Source organism: Triticum urartu, chromosome 4A (genome assembly GCF_056163025.1).
Source record: "Triticum urartu cultivar PI428250 chromosome 4A, HENAU_Tu73, whole genome shotgun sequence".
Taxonomy (NCBI): domain Eukaryota; kingdom Viridiplantae; phylum Streptophyta; class Magnoliopsida; order Poales; family Poaceae; genus Triticum; species Triticum urartu.
This window is the reverse complement of record NC_141876.1, coordinates 242928253-242945580: the sequence shown is the minus strand read 5'-3', so window position 1 is coordinate 242945580 and position 17328 is coordinate 242928253.

The window sequence follows — 17328 nt, the reverse complement described above, 5'->3', positions numbered from 1 at the left end:
GGCTCCACTCTCCAAATAGAGCAGTTACTTCGTTGACGACAAGAACCCCATTTCCACTAGCCAAAGAGCAATTCATTTCTTCGACTCGATGCCTCCTCAATTGCTCCCATTCCCATATTAATAAAAGAATTAGGGAAATGCGAGGGAAAAGAATGCCAAAAGCATTTAGAGATTTGACTGGTATTCATTCTGGCTCAGATGGCGAGGGATTGCTATAACTATTTTTAGAAGCATTAATGAGATCTCTTTTTTTCACAAAGTGATATGGAAAATCATGCGGAAGAACCTATATGTAAAAATAATTCCAGATTCCCATCATACATTAACAAACTTCCAAATAAGAATAAGCTAAAAATGGATAAATACCTTAAGGAACTGGAAGCAGACCCTAATTATAAAGGGCAACCTCCTAAACCATCAGTATTCCTTCTAGGTGACATTGAAACCATTCCCTTGTTGGATCGGAACAATGTTCCCGCGGAGATAATAGAATCCAAAATCTTCCCCGCCACCACGCTTATGCAGCCGCCTTTATGACTGTCAATTCAGACAAGAAACTATCGAAGATTTAAATTAATCATTATAGTTCCCATGAATACATAAATACGCACCCATCATTTTATGATCGAAATGATTGTGTACTCCAAGTATTCATAAATGGAATACTTTCTGTTGTAAGCAAACAAAGAAAGTCACTAATTATTTACTTTCATAACATGAGTCGATTCAATGGTATTCTGATGACCCAACATCTTAGTAAGTTTCACCCCGACTTGAAAGTGGATACTGTAATGCGAAATGGTATTATGTACGAGGTTGCTGTTTCTAGACGTGTTCAGGACGGTAGGAATAAATCACGTCTCCTTTTCAAAATGAGGTGTTGGTTGTTGATTCTCCTTGATTCGTTAGCAAACTTAGCTAAACAATTGTGTTAGGAATAAGAAAGCGATGTCGGCGGAATAAATACGAAGAAACCTATCACACTTTTGTAGTATAGACGCGGTGCACCTGATTTTATAGGCATCGAAATGGGTTTATCTTGGAAGATCTTGACTTCTCCGTGCCTTCTGCCTCTGACACATCATATCTCCTATGCCGACCTCGTACTTTTGATCACTTCTTCCTTATGAATTGTATCTATTACGAATTGTGTATATTTAAGCTTTTTCTCGATTGATATTCATTTTTTCATCTATCTCATGAAATTTCCCTTCTATTAAGCGATAAAGAGCAATTGACGAAGTCAGCAGGAAGTCCGTCAGATGACGGTATGGATCAAAGGAATCCTCCTATCTTTGACTGAACACCATTTTACTGGGATTTCACATTCCTATTCCGATTGGCAGAAGCCTTTCTTTCTGTTTGTGCCGCCATATGGCGATTTCTTACTCAACGTTTGCACTTTCTTACCAACTCTTGTACAAGTTAGGTTCAGCGTTGTTCTGACGATTAAGATTTCTCTGTTTGACGGTATTTACCTTGAACAACCTTTATTGCATCACTTCTCGATAGCTTTAGTGCTCAGAGAGTAAGCATAGCATATTGTCAGCTAGTTATTTATTGATAGCAAACAGCTAGTCGGTTAAGCCGGAGTCTTCACTCACTCAGCTTGGGTCAGCACCATATCTCTAATTGGGGGATACGAACTCCAATCCACCCACTTCATTTGTTTCCCAAGGAGGGTCATCAGCGAGTCCGCTCTCCCCAAGGTAGTTAAAAGGCGTAGGTACGCATTCTACCGAAGCACTTTACCTTTAATCACTATATTGGCTTGAGCCAGGGTCCTATTTTCGTTCTCCATGACTTCGAAGCTGCTTCTCTTTATCAATTTTGGACAGTTCTATAAACATTGGTACCAGGGGTTCTATGACAAAAAATCTTATATATATTTTCTCCTGGCGTTTATGTATTTATTATCGCTGTCTAAATGCGATGACTGTCGTCAGCAAGTATCCAGTGCCCATAGTCGAAGAACTCCTGGATGTCTGGTGCCTCATGGTTTTCTAAACCTGATCTCAGAGGTGGTTATCACCAGATTCGTATGGCAGCTAGCGATGAATTCAAAACAGCCTTCCAGACTCTAGAAGGGCACTACGAGTACAAGGTCATGTCCTTCGGCCTCGCGGGAGCACCAGCCACCTTCTTGGGAGCCATGAACGCCACTCTCAAACAAACCCCTTCTGTGCAAATGCGCCCTGGTGTTATTTGACGACATTTTAGTCTATAGTGCCTCTCTTGAAGACCACACAATCAACTTGCAATCAGTGCTTGAGTTGTTAAGAAGGGATCAATGGCAAGTCAAACGCTCAAAGTGCTCTTTCGCTCAACGCTAGTTATCCTATTTGGGCCATACTATCAGCCGGCATGGGGTTGCCACTAAAACCCACAAAATTAAGAACATTGCCAACTGGTCTTCTCCGCAATCAGTCAAAGAAGTCCGCAGCTTCTTAGGTTTGGTCGGCTATTACAGGCGCTTCGTTCGCCATTTCGGCATCATTGCAAAGCCACCGACACATCTCCAGAAGAAACATGGGGAGATCCTGAGCTTTGAGGCAACTAAAGAAACAGGATGCTTTTCAGTTATATTTAAGAACAGAAGAGGAAGACAAAGGAACCCTAGGATTTCTCTGCTCCCAGTGCTTAATACGAAAAGCTCAACATAAACCCAAGGACGGGCAACCACTGCTAAACCAGGATCTCCATCTCTTTGAATAAAAGCCATCCTTTCCATCGACGAGCCTACGAGCATCTTCGGTACTATAATGAAGGACGTTGACACTATCCCATTCTACGTAGCAGGGGTAATTCCAGAAACATCCTATCTAAAAATCATTTAGAGATAAGTTTCTATAGAAAGATAAGCGGGTGTACATATGAACTTTCTTATGATACTATGATACTCAGATACCACTCATTGGATGGGACCGGTGGACCGTTGATCGATAAAAAGTAGTAAATAAGCCCTTTTCTCGCAGGTACGAGAGATTGCACAACCTTGCCTTGAACGCTTGAAGTTCTAAATAAATCTGAAGAGGAAGGCCAATTGTATCATGTCAGCAATGGTACTCTCCTGGGCTATAGAATGTCACCTGCTTCAAGTTATCTTGCTTGTGAAAGCCGAACAAAGAAGAAAAGAACGAAATGGCGGTTCATCAGTAGTCAAAGGTGGAGACTTCATTCTTTGTTTCCTTCAACCTCTACCATTACGTTTTGCTTTTTAGGACTACCTAAAGGAATGGAATAGAATGATCCATAGTCGTACCTACTTGAGGGCACCGAATGCATACAGCTTGCGTCAACTTTATATATATATATATTGATTCCATTCACACCCTTTGTGAACAGAAATCGGAGAACTTGTTGCTTTTTTCTGTTTTTGCTGTAGCTGAGGACAACTTGGATTGAAATGATTGACTTGATCTAGGTACGTGGTCCAAACGGATAGGTAGAATTACCCAGAGGGAGCCCTAGTTTCAGCATAAAAGGAAGAAGTCGGGTCCGCGCGGTTCGCCTTTTGGAATGCAGCAGTGTTTTTGGCTTTGGCAATACCAGCTAGCTAGCTACTTACTGGTGTGGGAGTCCTATAAAGAAAAGCCCGAGTTATAGACTGACTAAAGAAATCCACCTAAGCCGTAAGTTTTTGTTACAGCTGGCACACCTGCTTGCAAACTAGAAAATCTGATTCGAGTAGAAAGTGGACTAAGTCTTAAGAGAGATAAGCCGGTCTTTATACACTAGCCCTACTTCAAATTCAGTCAGTGGCCAGATGCATTGTAAGCAATTCCAGTCCCAGCTGCTGAGGTGGCGTAGTCAGCCCTACCTAAGTATTGAACAAAACCAACCATTTGTATAATATTATCCTATCCTGCATATTAATTAAGACCGCTTATTAGATCAAGGTTGTCATACATAGCATAGGAAGGTGGAGATCTGAAGTAATCTATATGTCCCTCAGCCAGCCATCCATTTCTCTGGATATGAAGTTTACAACATCAAAAAAATGACCCTTCTCATAATGAAATCCATTACATGCCATCCAAAGAACTCTGATCTGGATTAACAGCTTTGGGGTGGAAGGACGGATCGATCGACCAAGCAACAACGATCCCTTTACGATGGTCAAGTGCGAAGGTCCTGATCGGATTGCTGATCTGCTAGTGTTATTTGACTGATTTTTTGCATCTCAAAACCATTGATGCTGACCTGTCACTGCTCAAGTGATTTTCCTGCATGGTTCTAGGAACCAAAAGAAGACTTTGGGTAGGTCAACAATAGATTCTATGTCTATAATGGAACGTAGGTTCTTTTTAGGAGGAAAGCTTAGAAGGATTCTTTTCAGAGCGTAAGAACCATCGAAGAGCATGGGATTGGTATTGCTGGCAGGGACTTTAAAGTGAGAGCTTGATCACTAAACCCCTGCTGCTTTCGATCATTCCTGCTAAAGCAGTTGGCAATAACTCATTGGAAACTTCTATTGGATCTGGGAGAAGAATAAATCCAACCAATGGGTAGGTAGTCAATTTTTGTCTAAAGCACAAACCTTTTCTCTTACTTAAGGCGATAAAATCCATTCATTTCGATAATAATCTGTTTGAGATGTGTTTTACCGAGAAGGTATATGGTTTACAGTTCTAAGCCGTTGAGTTTGTGTTTTGGTAGTTGTTGTTTTGAAGGATGGCGGATCCAGAGTTGAAGGATAGCAAGGCATACCAACGCCATGCCAACAACAGGAACCATCCGGACTTAAAACAGTCGACCTACGCCCTGCCACTTCTTCCTCTAAGTCAAGTTGATAGATTTATGTACGAGTTTTCAAGTGCCATCTCGAGTCTAAGCGGTTGAGTTCAGTGATTGTATCGAACAAAAGCCCCCTCTGGGGCAGGTACGTGACTGTGTCTCTTCAAAAGTGTGATCATCTTCTCCAGTCTCCCGTTTCCACCTATTTAAAATGGTCAGCCTGTGCTGCATCAATTGAATTTGAATTCTAAAATAAAGTAGACTTCGGTGAAGGAACCTATTCTTTGAAATCTACTTCGGCCATCTCATCTGGTTTCGTCCTTCTTTGTGAGCGGCTCCTAACTCGCTTGACGGGGTATGATCGCTACTGTTGATAGGTCGATCGAAAAAGAATAAGTTCCAGGACTGAACAGAAAGAAAGTACTCTAACACTTTCTTCGCCATTCTTTTCTATGAGGAGCTCTATTTTGCTAATACAAATGTAATGCTACCTCCCTATGGTGATTCATAACTAGAAGAACTTGTTGGCACAACCGGACCTTATTAAAGGCCTCGGTCGTCTGATCGACTGAAAGATCTTATCTTGGAGTTCTAGTATGGGTCATCGGCCCTTTCTCCTCCTCAGTAGGTGCAAACCCTGGTTCTATAAATGATTATAACTGCCTTGGAGCTAGATAAGCAAACCTTCTTCTGTTTGAGTATGATGGATGTTACACCCACTGCCAGATACAAGCAAAAGCTTTCCAGCTAAGCTAGGAGTCTGAACGAACTCATGAAGCTATCCTTCTTATTGGATCTCAAGATCCAAGTGGAATTTTATCACCTCGTATTTTGGCTTTAATTTCCACTTTATACTTGAGTTAAGCAAGGCACCAGCATGGGAGAGAAGATAGCCCCTTGGGATCACTTACTAGCCGGCCTGCTTGATTTATTTATGAGGTATCCATATGACACTGCACTGGCAGGGGAAAGGGAAGCTGATGAGAGGTAAGGGAAAAGTCCATTTAATGAATAGGTTCACTATAGACTATACTATCTCTAGACCCCCTCTCTATACTCCCTCATAATATATGGATCCCCCGGATAATATTGATCCTCCAACAGCTGACACATCTTATCTAAACTCCCGGAAACCTTGGCATGGCTTTTTCGAACATAGTTGATTTTGCAAGAAGCAACTTGAAAAGCACAAAGAATACATCTAAACAAACCTTACGTCTTCGTTCGGCTCATTCTTCCTTATCTCACCCTATTTCGTTACTTTAGCTTAGAAGTAGGCATATGGGAAGTTACACAAAGATGACTTATCGGTTGGACTAAGCTTACTCGATTCCATTCTTTCCAATATCATATACGCCTAGTGAAATGCATCTATCTCCTCTCCTCCCCTTCTTTCTTTTTATCCATTTTATATACCTAGTCGACGACTACTTCAGATTATAGGGCGGGCTTTTCTACCCATTGACCTGGACCGATCACTGTGTTTGACCGCTCTTGGTATTTAGATCTTGGACTTTTTCGCTAGGAGCCGATCCATTCTTTAAGAGCTCTATACATAAAGAGAAGGCGTATTCACTTAAAGGACTGTGAAATCTACCCTATGCCCCGAAAAGTCTAGGCACCTAAATAAAGTAAAGATGGGATCCCTGACCAATAGATTAAGCTATCCAATGAGTTAGGAACCTTTTTTCTTCCCCTCTTCTCTTATCCGCTTTGCTCGAGGGAATACGACGAGCACTCATCTCCAGCATTCAGGTGGTCCTATCATCTCTATTTCCTCCCGACATTTCCTTCTCTAGTCAGGGAAGACATAATCAGTCAGTATGAAGTATATCTATAGGGAGTTTCTAGCAAGAGAACTAGATGTGCAAAACTTGTGTCAAGAGGGGTGTGGAAAGGAGAAAAAACAAATGTCTTCTTTGAGGTGGCACAAAGACGAAAGTAATTAGTTCAACAAGGCCGATGATAGAAGGGCTGGGCCTAATTAATTATTCTGGTATAGAGATGAATGAGAGGATGGAGATAGCGCATTGAATGGTTTCTGGAAGTAGTTAAACAATGATAAAATTTTGCACAGATAGTGCGGGATGAAAGTTCGATATGTTCCTAAAAATATGCTAATTTGAAAGGTAGGAATTTTTATGGTGACCTATGAAATATGAACTCGAAAATGCCAACCTCAAGAGGAGTAGGCGATCTCACTGCGTAATGCGAAAGTGCCCGTCTAGTCAAAGTAATAAATAGCATTAAATACTGGTCAAACAGCAGACCCGAGCATATGGAGGACAAGTGGAAAGTGGATTCCAGGTTCGAGAGGTTCCTCCGTCTGCCTCGGCTCCAAGGTGGCTATCAAGCTCGTAAGCAAGCGGTCTGTTAATGATACTTAATGAAAAAGAAATCGGCTCTTGGATGATATATTTGGTTATAATAACACATTCCTTAGGTTAGAAACCGATTCAATTGACTACTTACTGAAATGAAATAAGAACCCTCTTTGGGAGAAGTTCTCATTGTGATTAGAATGACCAGCACGAAAGCAGTGATCTTCTAGGTCTAGCTCATAAATAGGCCTTGGCTCCGCGGCAAGTCCTTCTTAAGCATGTGATGGAGCTCAAAAACGGCATTAGGCCATGAGGGAAACTGATCATCATTCGGTCTATTGATAGGACAATCACTACTGAAACCCCTTTCTATGTCCTTACGAAGATGGAATACGATCTTAAACTTAGACGAGTTGCTAACCGAAGGCAAAAAACAGGGATTTTTGGAGTATGTACCTCGATTTCCAATAGGAAATTCATATCTAATAGAGGACTAGATCGATGTTTTATGCGAGGGCAAGGTATCTACTCGCTTTCTTGCCTTATCACGAGCTATTGAGAACGGATCTAAGGGCATCCCTACCTACAATCCTTCCTTGGTGCCCCATTCCTATCTTCTTTTCCAGCCATCAAACTTGTTCAATTCGTTTTCTTGAGATCGGTGGAATAGTGATATCATACTTGAATCCACATTCCCAGTATTTGAGGAAGAAGTAGAATCTTAGTCCTTTCGAATTTCTAAGTTGGGAATTTGATATCGACTAAATCAAGAAACTCGATTTCACTATGATATGACCACTGAACCCTTTGATGCAACATTTCTTGTTTCTAGAAGATCTCGGATGGTTTCTGAAGCTTCCATAATCTTGTAAAAGAAATAAACCCTTTCTATAAGTCATGAAGATGTGGACCAAAAGACTAAGAAAGTGCATAATCTATTGATTGACTGAAAAACTCAAGCTGAGTAACTTGCTTGAATGATCGCTCCGGCTCTGGGCCGTCTGATCTTCGGGATGCAGAATAGGGGATCGCTTTCCAACTGTTAGTTAGGACCAGTGAAAACCCACGCTTGGTGAAGGCAAAGTTCAGTTTGGAGATCTAACAATTCCTTATGTCGTGTATCCTCGATTGATGCAGCCTCAGATGCTTCAATTGCAGATTTGAGTATTGAGCGAAAGGTTACACCACCTATAGGTTCTGTATTACAGGCCAATCCTACTCCACTAGTACCAATAGGCAGCATAGGGGAAAAAGCACAACACCTAGGAAAAGGAATCAACAACACAAAAACTTTCTGAGAAATTACCCAGCAAGAAAACGTATGCGCGTGGGCGCAATGGATTTCGCTCGCGTGCGCTCATCCCTTGCTTGTTCTTTCCGACTAGCACTCTTTCCCTCTCTTTGAAGTAGATTTCTCAGCTCCACGAGTCAAACGAAATAAGGCGAAAGGCCCACTACTTCTTCATTCATGGCTTATTGATTTGATTGATCCCCCTTTCGTATTCATTCGACCTGAGGTGAGGTTGGAACAAGAGTTTTCATAAAAAGGATGGTTCTTTTATGCAATTATGAATGGGCAGGCCTCTTGTGGATTCCTCCAACTCTATGAATGAATTGGGGAGTATGAGGAAGGCCGATTTTCTTTCTATATGAAGATGAAAAAAGGATCCGGGTCAAACATTTCTTACTTTTGTTGAGTATGACTGAATGAGGAAGAGCTCCTTATGTGGTATCACTTTACCACCATCTGAAATGCACGAAACTCCGATTGGTGGAAGCCAGTCCATGAAGATTCTCCCTTATCTTACGTGAAATTCCCCTCTTTCGGTAAGCATCCAGTATCTCAGCAAATGAACATTTCTCTAAGCTTATCATGTAGCTTATACGTCGTTTGAAAGCTGCTCCAAGGATCCAACGAATAGCTAAGGTTTGTTGACGATCCCTGGCTACAATCCCAGGAACATCAAAAATAGTACCTGCTACTCCTACTTTGACCACTTCGCATATTGGCTTTATATTATCTACGGCGTCAACCATAAGTTTTATTACATCGCGTTCAGTTTGAGCTAGGCGGTGAAAAGTTTTATAAACAATAGCATGAACTCTCGTTCTTTTACCATCGATCATGCGAAAGTTTACCAATTTCTTGATGAATTCCTTTTGCTCACCATCAAAGTACCCTATATAGCTGAGAATTTTCGAGCAATTGGAAGCCACTTTTGATGACGAGGCCGATAAATTGATATTACGACATCGTTACTGTCCATCTTTTCCAGCTCTGCTCCCGAAAAGAGAAAGGAAAGGAGACTGATCTTGACGTCGGCGTTGGTTTTTCCAATGAAATGAATATTTTTAGAACAGAACTTCACACTCAACAATTAGAAACCTAACTAGATCAACAGCGCTATTCTTGAATGTTTGACATGTCTTCCAAAACCAATCTTCAGGATAGGATCATTTAAATGATTGAGATCACGAATCACACCTTTCTGCTAAGCTTCGGCTAAAGCGATTGTAGCAGCACCGGCACCTATTGATTTAGCTCCTTCTAACATGTCGAGTCGCGACATGACATTGTTTCACGAACTTCCATGACAAAATGCTAGTTGCCTTGTAATGCATACACTGGAGCGTTTGTCCCATCAACGAAGGCCGCTATACACGTTTTTTGAAGAGCAACATTCTCTTATAACCAAACATCGCAAAGACAGAAAGGAGTATCCTGAACGGTAGGCCAATGGCTAGCATACTTCGCTAAACACTCATGATATTCAGCTCAAGCTGGATGCATATTAGATTAGATTATATTCTATTATATCTTGCCTTGGTAGAGCGAAACTTTGAACCCAACACAAGCAACTCCCCCAGTTTAGTGATATTGATGGGTTCCAGCCTCATTCCACTAGCCCTAAAAGCATTCTAAATATATAAAAGAGGGGGAATGGATTCTACAAGAAAAGGCGGGTAAAGGTAGTTCAGGCCGGCCCACCACCGTAGCAGCCCCGCTGGGCAAAGTCAGCCCAGCCCACCACCACAGCCGCCATCGTCTTCAACCTCCTGCCAGTAGGCAAGAGGGCGTGTGCCCGACGCGCCCGCCCACGCGCCTGGCCACGTCCTGCTTCCCGTCGCTGCCCCGATGCCTAGGACGTCGCCACGCACCCGCTGGCCCCTCTCGCTCACTCCCTTGAGCTCATCCCCCTCCTCTGTTCTCTCTCTCGCACGCACCCGAGTATGCCTGTCCCCGCCGCTTGCCGTAGAGGCAGCCACCGCCTCCCCCGCGCCTCTCCGACATTTCCCCGTGCTCTGCCCCGACCCCCTCTTCCTCCTCACCGAGCCACGTGACGCCGGAAGCCCTAAAACGCTGGCCATGCCGTCTCCTTCAACCTCGGTCGGCCGAGATCGCTGGCGACCTCACGCCGTCACCAACCCGTCCCCGAGCCCACCGAGCTGCTCTACATGACCCCAGTGAGCTCCTGCTCCGAATCCCCCTCCTCCACGCCATTATTTCAAGCCCAAACCGCCGACTCCTTGCTGACCGAGCTCAACACCGCTCGGGCTCGTCGCCAGCGCTGCTCCGATGCCCATTTGGTCGCGCCAACGTGCCAAACGCTGCCGCCGCATCGCGTAGTGCCTTGCCCGCGCTTTAGTTAGTTTGTTTGCTCGCTGCAGCCGCTTTCCCGTGCATAGCTGAACTCCGGCCACTGCTGTCGAGCTCACCGGCGTCGTTTATGGCGTCCCCGTGTCCAGCAACTTGCACCACTGGATGCGGCAGCTCCCCAGCTTGACGTAGATGGCCTCCACCGTCATTCTAGTCGCCGGAATGCAAATCCCGCGCCCTCCACCGCGTCTGCTGCCGCCGGCGGCTAAAGGCCGGCGCGTTAGCCCCAGTTGACCAAGGGGTTTGACCTCCCCTGGCTCAATGACAGGTGGGGCCTCCCTGCTAACTAACCTAGATTAGGATTAACTAAACCTAGCTAATTTAGCTTAGCTGCTGACATGCGGGCCCCGCCTGGCTAACTAAGTTAGTTAGGGCTAATCCTATTTAGGTTAGTTAGGTTAGTCGCTGACCAGTGGGCCCAACCCAGTTAGTTAGGGCTAACTAACTTAGTTAGTTGACTGGGTCACTGACCAGTGGGTCCCACTAGTCAGGTTTGACCTGGTCGACGCCTTTGACCTGCTGACATCACCTCGACGTCATGCTGACGCAGTATATGCTTCTGGGATTTTAAATAAGTTAGAAATGATTTATTTATTTTCAGAAAATACCCAAAACTTCTAAAAATCATAGAAATTCAACCGTAACTCCAAATGAAATAAATTATATATGAAAAATGATTAAAAAATCCAATCTATCCATCTGTATCATTTTCATGCATGTTAGAACAACTTATGGCTGCTGTTTAGGCCAAATCATATAAATGGCATTTAAACCCTCACATATGGAGTTTGAATTGAACCTAGGGTTCAAACCAACTCCATTTAACATGTTCCTAGTTGCATTAGCTCAAAACATAGCATATTGACATGTCATGATCATGCATCATATTGTGCATTGCATTGATTGTGCTCTCCTTCTCTATTCCCGGTATTTGTCCCCTCTCGATAGATGTGCTTCCGACGATGAGTTCGATGACACCGATGAAGAACTATAATATCTTCAGATGTGTCAGGCAAGCAAAAACCCCTTGTTCATTCCGATACAATCCCACTCTCTCGCTCCTACTCTTTTTTACTGCATTAGGACAACAACGATTCAACTGTTACATGCTGCGGTAGTTGAATCCCTTTCCTCTGCATGACCTGTCATTGCCATAGTAAATAGATGAAACCCACTAGCATGAGTAGGAGTTGTTTGAGCCCTGATGTGCCTACTCATTCATGCTTGTTTGTCATGCCTGCTACTGCCTAGAGTTGAGTCAGGTCTGGTTCATCGGGGATGAATCGGAGGTGTGTGAACATGTCCTACTGTGTGTGAGCTAAGTGTGTGAACATGATTTGGTAAAGGTAGTGGTGAGAGGCCATGTAGGAGTACATGGTGGGTTGTCTCACTGAAACCGTCCTCAGGAACTGAGTTCTGTGTTTGTGATCCATGAAACAGCTACTACCACACATTGGGCCCTGAAATATGACCCCGCTCGACTTATTGACCCCTCCCGTCCTCTGTACAGGAGTTGCAACTAGTTTCTGGTGTTTGTAGGTTATGTGTTGGCGGCCGTGCGTAGCGCTGACCCTAGGGGTGGGCTATGGTGCGGTAGATACACTGTGGCCGGCTATGTCGGGCGCCCGTTTGGCGTCTCGGGACCCTGTACACATTGTTTGGGGCCGTTGAGGACACCCCGGCTGGATTTCCTTGCGGATGGAACCCGAATACTTGATAAAACTGGACTAGAGACTTGTGCGGTTAGTCAAGTCGTGGTCTACACCCACGTCGGCTTTCGTTTGAAGTCTGCCGAGCACATGTCGTGTGCAGACGCTAAGTGGTGGAAACATGTGTGACGAAATACACCCCTGTAGGGTTATAAATGATCTATTCGAATAGCCGCGTCCGCGGTAAAGGACTTCTGGGTTGCCTATAACAGTTCATAGACAAGTGGAAGTGGATACTATAAAACTCGCAAGATTAGTGTGAGTGCTATGGATGGCCTTCTCGTAGGGAGACGGGACCGGATCCATAGTGGTGTATTGATATGGTGAATATGTGGACTCGTGTGCGCCACCTCAAAAGAGTTGCTTGCAGTCGTAGTTCAGGATAGCCACCCAGTCAACGCTAGCTTGCTATAGTTAAACTCCACTACCCCCTTTGTTGATACCGATGCATATGTAGCTAGTTTTGATGTAAGTCTTGCTGGGTACATTTGTACTCACGTTTTCCTATTTTATATTTTGCAGAGAGACGTCAGTCTCGCTAGTAGTTCTGTGTGGACTTCGACGTTTAGCTTGTTACCTCAGCTATGATCTTGTGCCCTCGGCAGGATCTAGTGGATAGTCAGGCTTCTCAGCCTTTTTCTTTTGTAGATGTCTGTACTCAGACATGTTAAGCTTCCGCATGTGCTTGTTGCTTGTATGCTCTGTATGTTAGGTCATGAGACGCATGTTTGTAATATCTCGCTCCTCGGAGCCTAATGAATAAATACTGGAGTCGTAGAGTTATGTTGTGATGCCATATTGTATTTACACATACCGAGCATATTGTGTGTATGATTGAAATGATTGCTATGTGTGGTATCCGACAATCTAGTTGTCTATCCTTGGCAGCCTCTGTTATGGGGAAATGTAGTCTAGTGCCTCCTTGAGCCATAGTAGTCCGCTACAGCCCGGTTCACCGGAGTCCAGCTAGCCCAGCACTACTGCTCAGGACACTTGACTGGCCGGCATGTGTTTCACTTCGTTCCTGTGTCTGTCCATTCGGGGAAATGTCACGCGGTGACATCCGGAGTCCTGCCTAGCCTACTACAGCCCAGTTCACCGGAGTCCTGTTAGCCCAGTGCTACAGCCCGGATTCACACGCTGCTGACCGACATGCTCGAGGTTGATCCATGTATGCCTGTCCCCATAGGTTAGTGCCGCTTTGGGTTCACGACTAGCCATGTCGGCCCGGGTTCTCTGTCATATGAATGCTAGCGACACTATCATATACGTGAGCCAAAAGGCGCAAACGGTCCCATGCCATGGTAAGGCAACACCCATGGGAATACCGTGCCTGAGGCCGCCAAGTGATATGAGGTGTTACCGGCTAGATCGATGTGACTTGGAATCGGGGTCCTGACACGAGGCACGTATGACCCACTCCTTGGGGGAGGCATGGGCACTTGACGACGATCATCGTGATCGAGTCAGTGATCACACTTCTTGCGGTTTGTATACTGATCTCGCCGGTCTCCACGTCCCTCACGCCTCGGGGGCGATCTCGGGCTGTGAGCCGACTGTACTGTGTCTGCAACCACGGATCTGCTATGAATCCTATTCCGCGACTGAGATACTGCTGTATTTTGCTCCCCTGCTGCTCGGAGCAAAGCCCGGATCTGCACCAAACCTTGACCAGCTTCTGACTGGGAAGGATGAATTGACTCCGCTATTCAGGCCGCAGCTGCGATATTATGGATCGGAGTTCGGTATACCTGAGTCGGAGGCGGAAAAAGTTGACGTCGACTGGACTCCGGGATATGCTACCGAGCACGCTCGTCAAGGGCGCGCTAGAGGTTCTCTAGTCGAGTGCGCTCACCCAAGTTGGCTAGGCGCGCCTCTTCTAAGTCCTGGGCCTCGAGGGTTTGTCCAACGATAGGAGTGTGAAGCGCATCCATGTTCCGGCGGCGAAGTTCTTCCCTCCGTTGCGAAGAGAGGGGTTCGGGGCGGTACTCTTCGTGAACACGCGACGGATCACCGCCCTCATCGCCTCCGTCTTCACGAGTGAAGCCAGGAGGACTGTGTGGTCTATTGACCATCAAAACTTCCGCCGTGGGGTCGCTGTTGTTGCACTCGGAAGCAGTCTCTATGGAGCCGGTCGAATAGGCCGTAGAGAGTTTCATCGGGCTCGATTGCCGCGACTTCGGGTGTGGCCGACTGGCGAGCCACTGCATGCCTCACCCATCGCTGAAGCCTCGATCGACCGGAACGCTTGCTCCGACGGGCTGCAGGGACGGAGGTCAGCACAGGAGCCGACCGATACTGAGTCGACAGCTGCCGTAGGAGGACGCCATGGACGCACGCACGAAAGTGCGTTGCCTCGCGGACGGGTAGCACCTCGACGTCAAGTGGCGCTTCTTGGAGCCAAGCGGAGTCGTTGGCGACGAATACGAGTGCACCGAGAAGGATCTCACGGCCCTCGGCCAAACCTCCGCCCGAAACCATGTTGATGGGGATCGGAAAAATCGCAACTTCTCCAACAAGTCGCTAAGACACCCGCCCCACGGTGGGCGCCAACTATCGTGGTTCTAAGTCTGACAGTAGAATAGGGGAGTAGGGATGTAGAGGCAAGATCCTAGCTATGGAGGAGTGGTACATGCGAGGTTTACGAGTTCAGGCCCATCTCGGAGGAAGTAACAGCCCTATGTCTCAGAGCCCGGAGGCGGTCGACTGGATTATATGCGTGTGAGTTACAGGGGGTGCGAACCCTTGTGGCCATGGAGGGGGGTGGCTTATATAGGTTGCGCCAGGACCCCAGCCATCCCACGTCATAGAGGGTTTAAGGTACATTGAAGAGAGAACATTACTGGTAACGCCCGCACTAAAGTGCTATAAATGACAATTAAGCCTATAAGTAAATGCTCGACCGTTGCTCATGCAGAGTGGCTTTAGCTCTTCTGTCCGTCGAGTGACTTCTGCGTCGGTCGAGTGACATTGATTCTTCCGAGTGGAATGTCTCTGGTCGAGTGGATGATGGTAACCTTCGAATGATCCTGGCTTTAGGGCGATGTCCTAGGGGAGGAGGTGTAGGTCAGGTCTATGACCCTACCCTAGGTGCACTCCTTCATTAGCTTATTCGTTGACTGAGCAGTTATATGCTGGAACAGTGCGGAGCCTTACAGCTTTGTCAGGTGGCAAAAAACCTCCCACTCTTATAAAAACTGTTCTAGAGCAACTGTCAATGGTGCCGGCTCAAAAGAAGCTAAATTATCACCCGCCCATGCCGGAGCGATTGTTGCTATGAGCCGAGCCAAAGCTTGGCAACTAGAGCTTGACTCGGAGGAAATGGCCACCGGATGCCCCGAGTTCAAAGACGATGGGTTAACCTTTGAAGAGGAAGACTTCAACAAATGCATCATAGAAATGCGCCCTTGGCATGCAAGCTCACAGAAGAGCTGGATCTGAACAAGTATCAGCCAGCTCACGATAAGAACAACAATAAGATTAAGCCGCCCACGCATGATGTGATGGATCTTGTTCCTCCAAGGCATAAGCATACCTTCGCCCCTGATGTTGATTATTCTGTTATGCTTGATGATGAAGCCACATTCGAAGATTTAACCAGCATCAACTAGACTTCGGCGAATCTCGAGATGGCCATCGACAAAGAGCCGGCATAGGGTATTCTGGGGGCTTCTAGTTCGAGGTAGCAAGATGAAAACCCGCCAGGCCAAAACCCGGACGGCGCTGACACTGGCTCGTTGGAGTAACTTATCTCCAAAAAACACTTGTTTGCAAACTGTTTGGACTCAACAGAGGCCATATAATAGATAGGTGAAAACAATTGCCTGCTCTGTCATGCCTTCGAGTATGTTATCTATAGTTTTTATCCGGTAGCTTGTCTTTATTGCGTGCTTGATTTGATCATATATATGAGTCCTGCAATGATTCTGTTCTTCATCTAAGGTCTTGTATATTCTGTAAAGACCTATCAATACGCGCACAGGCGACTTATATCAAAGAGTATGTAGCAGGTGAAAAAACCTCGAAGACCCATAATCTCATATATTAAAAATCATGCTAGTGGTTGTGTTGTAAAAAACATACTAGCGACTTAAATTCAAAAACCAGGGTGGGTGACAACCCAAATACTCAAACATGAGCAGCACAACCCAGAGCCTATATGACCCTGATATTCACAAATTGCACAAAAGCAAAGAAAACTTGAGATTAGAAAGAAATCTGAAAACCAAAACAGAAGCATACATGAATCTCAAATATTTGTTAAGCCATTTTTAAGACACGACCGAAAAAGTTGGCTCACAGGCCTCATGTTTGCTTTCAAGGCCGCATAACCATGTTACCCTATAAGCAGGCCTCCCATGACATAAATCCATCGTTTTATCCTTAACAAGTTCAGTGTCTGAAAGAATACGACGGGCCATTTAGCGTAATAGCACTAAACAGACAGGTGGATTTATCCTAGCTCACTGTAAGCCGGCTCTCTCGTGACGCAAAACTACCGTTTTAACCTTGACAAGTGCAGGGTCTTAAAAAAGATTGACATGTCAAGAGTTTAGTAGGTCACATAGCGGAGTAGCGAGTTGCAAAAAGGCAGGTTTAACCCATAATGTGGCATTTCTTGCCGGTCAAGAGGGTATGAAAGCTAAACCCGGTGGGTTGGAAGCCCCAAAATGACATTATGATCAATTAAAGAAGACTCAGATGCATAGAAATGAAACGACATAGGCCCTAAACTTATGGGGTGTTGGATTTTGTTATATTGATCATAAAAAGATATATACATCAACAAAGGTATGTACAATGGTGAGAGTCGGCGGCTCATGTTTAGTAAGGCCGAAGATGAGCAATGTTCCATGGCCGGCTGGTCTCATCTTCTGACTTGCGTGAATCCTTGTGTTGTCGT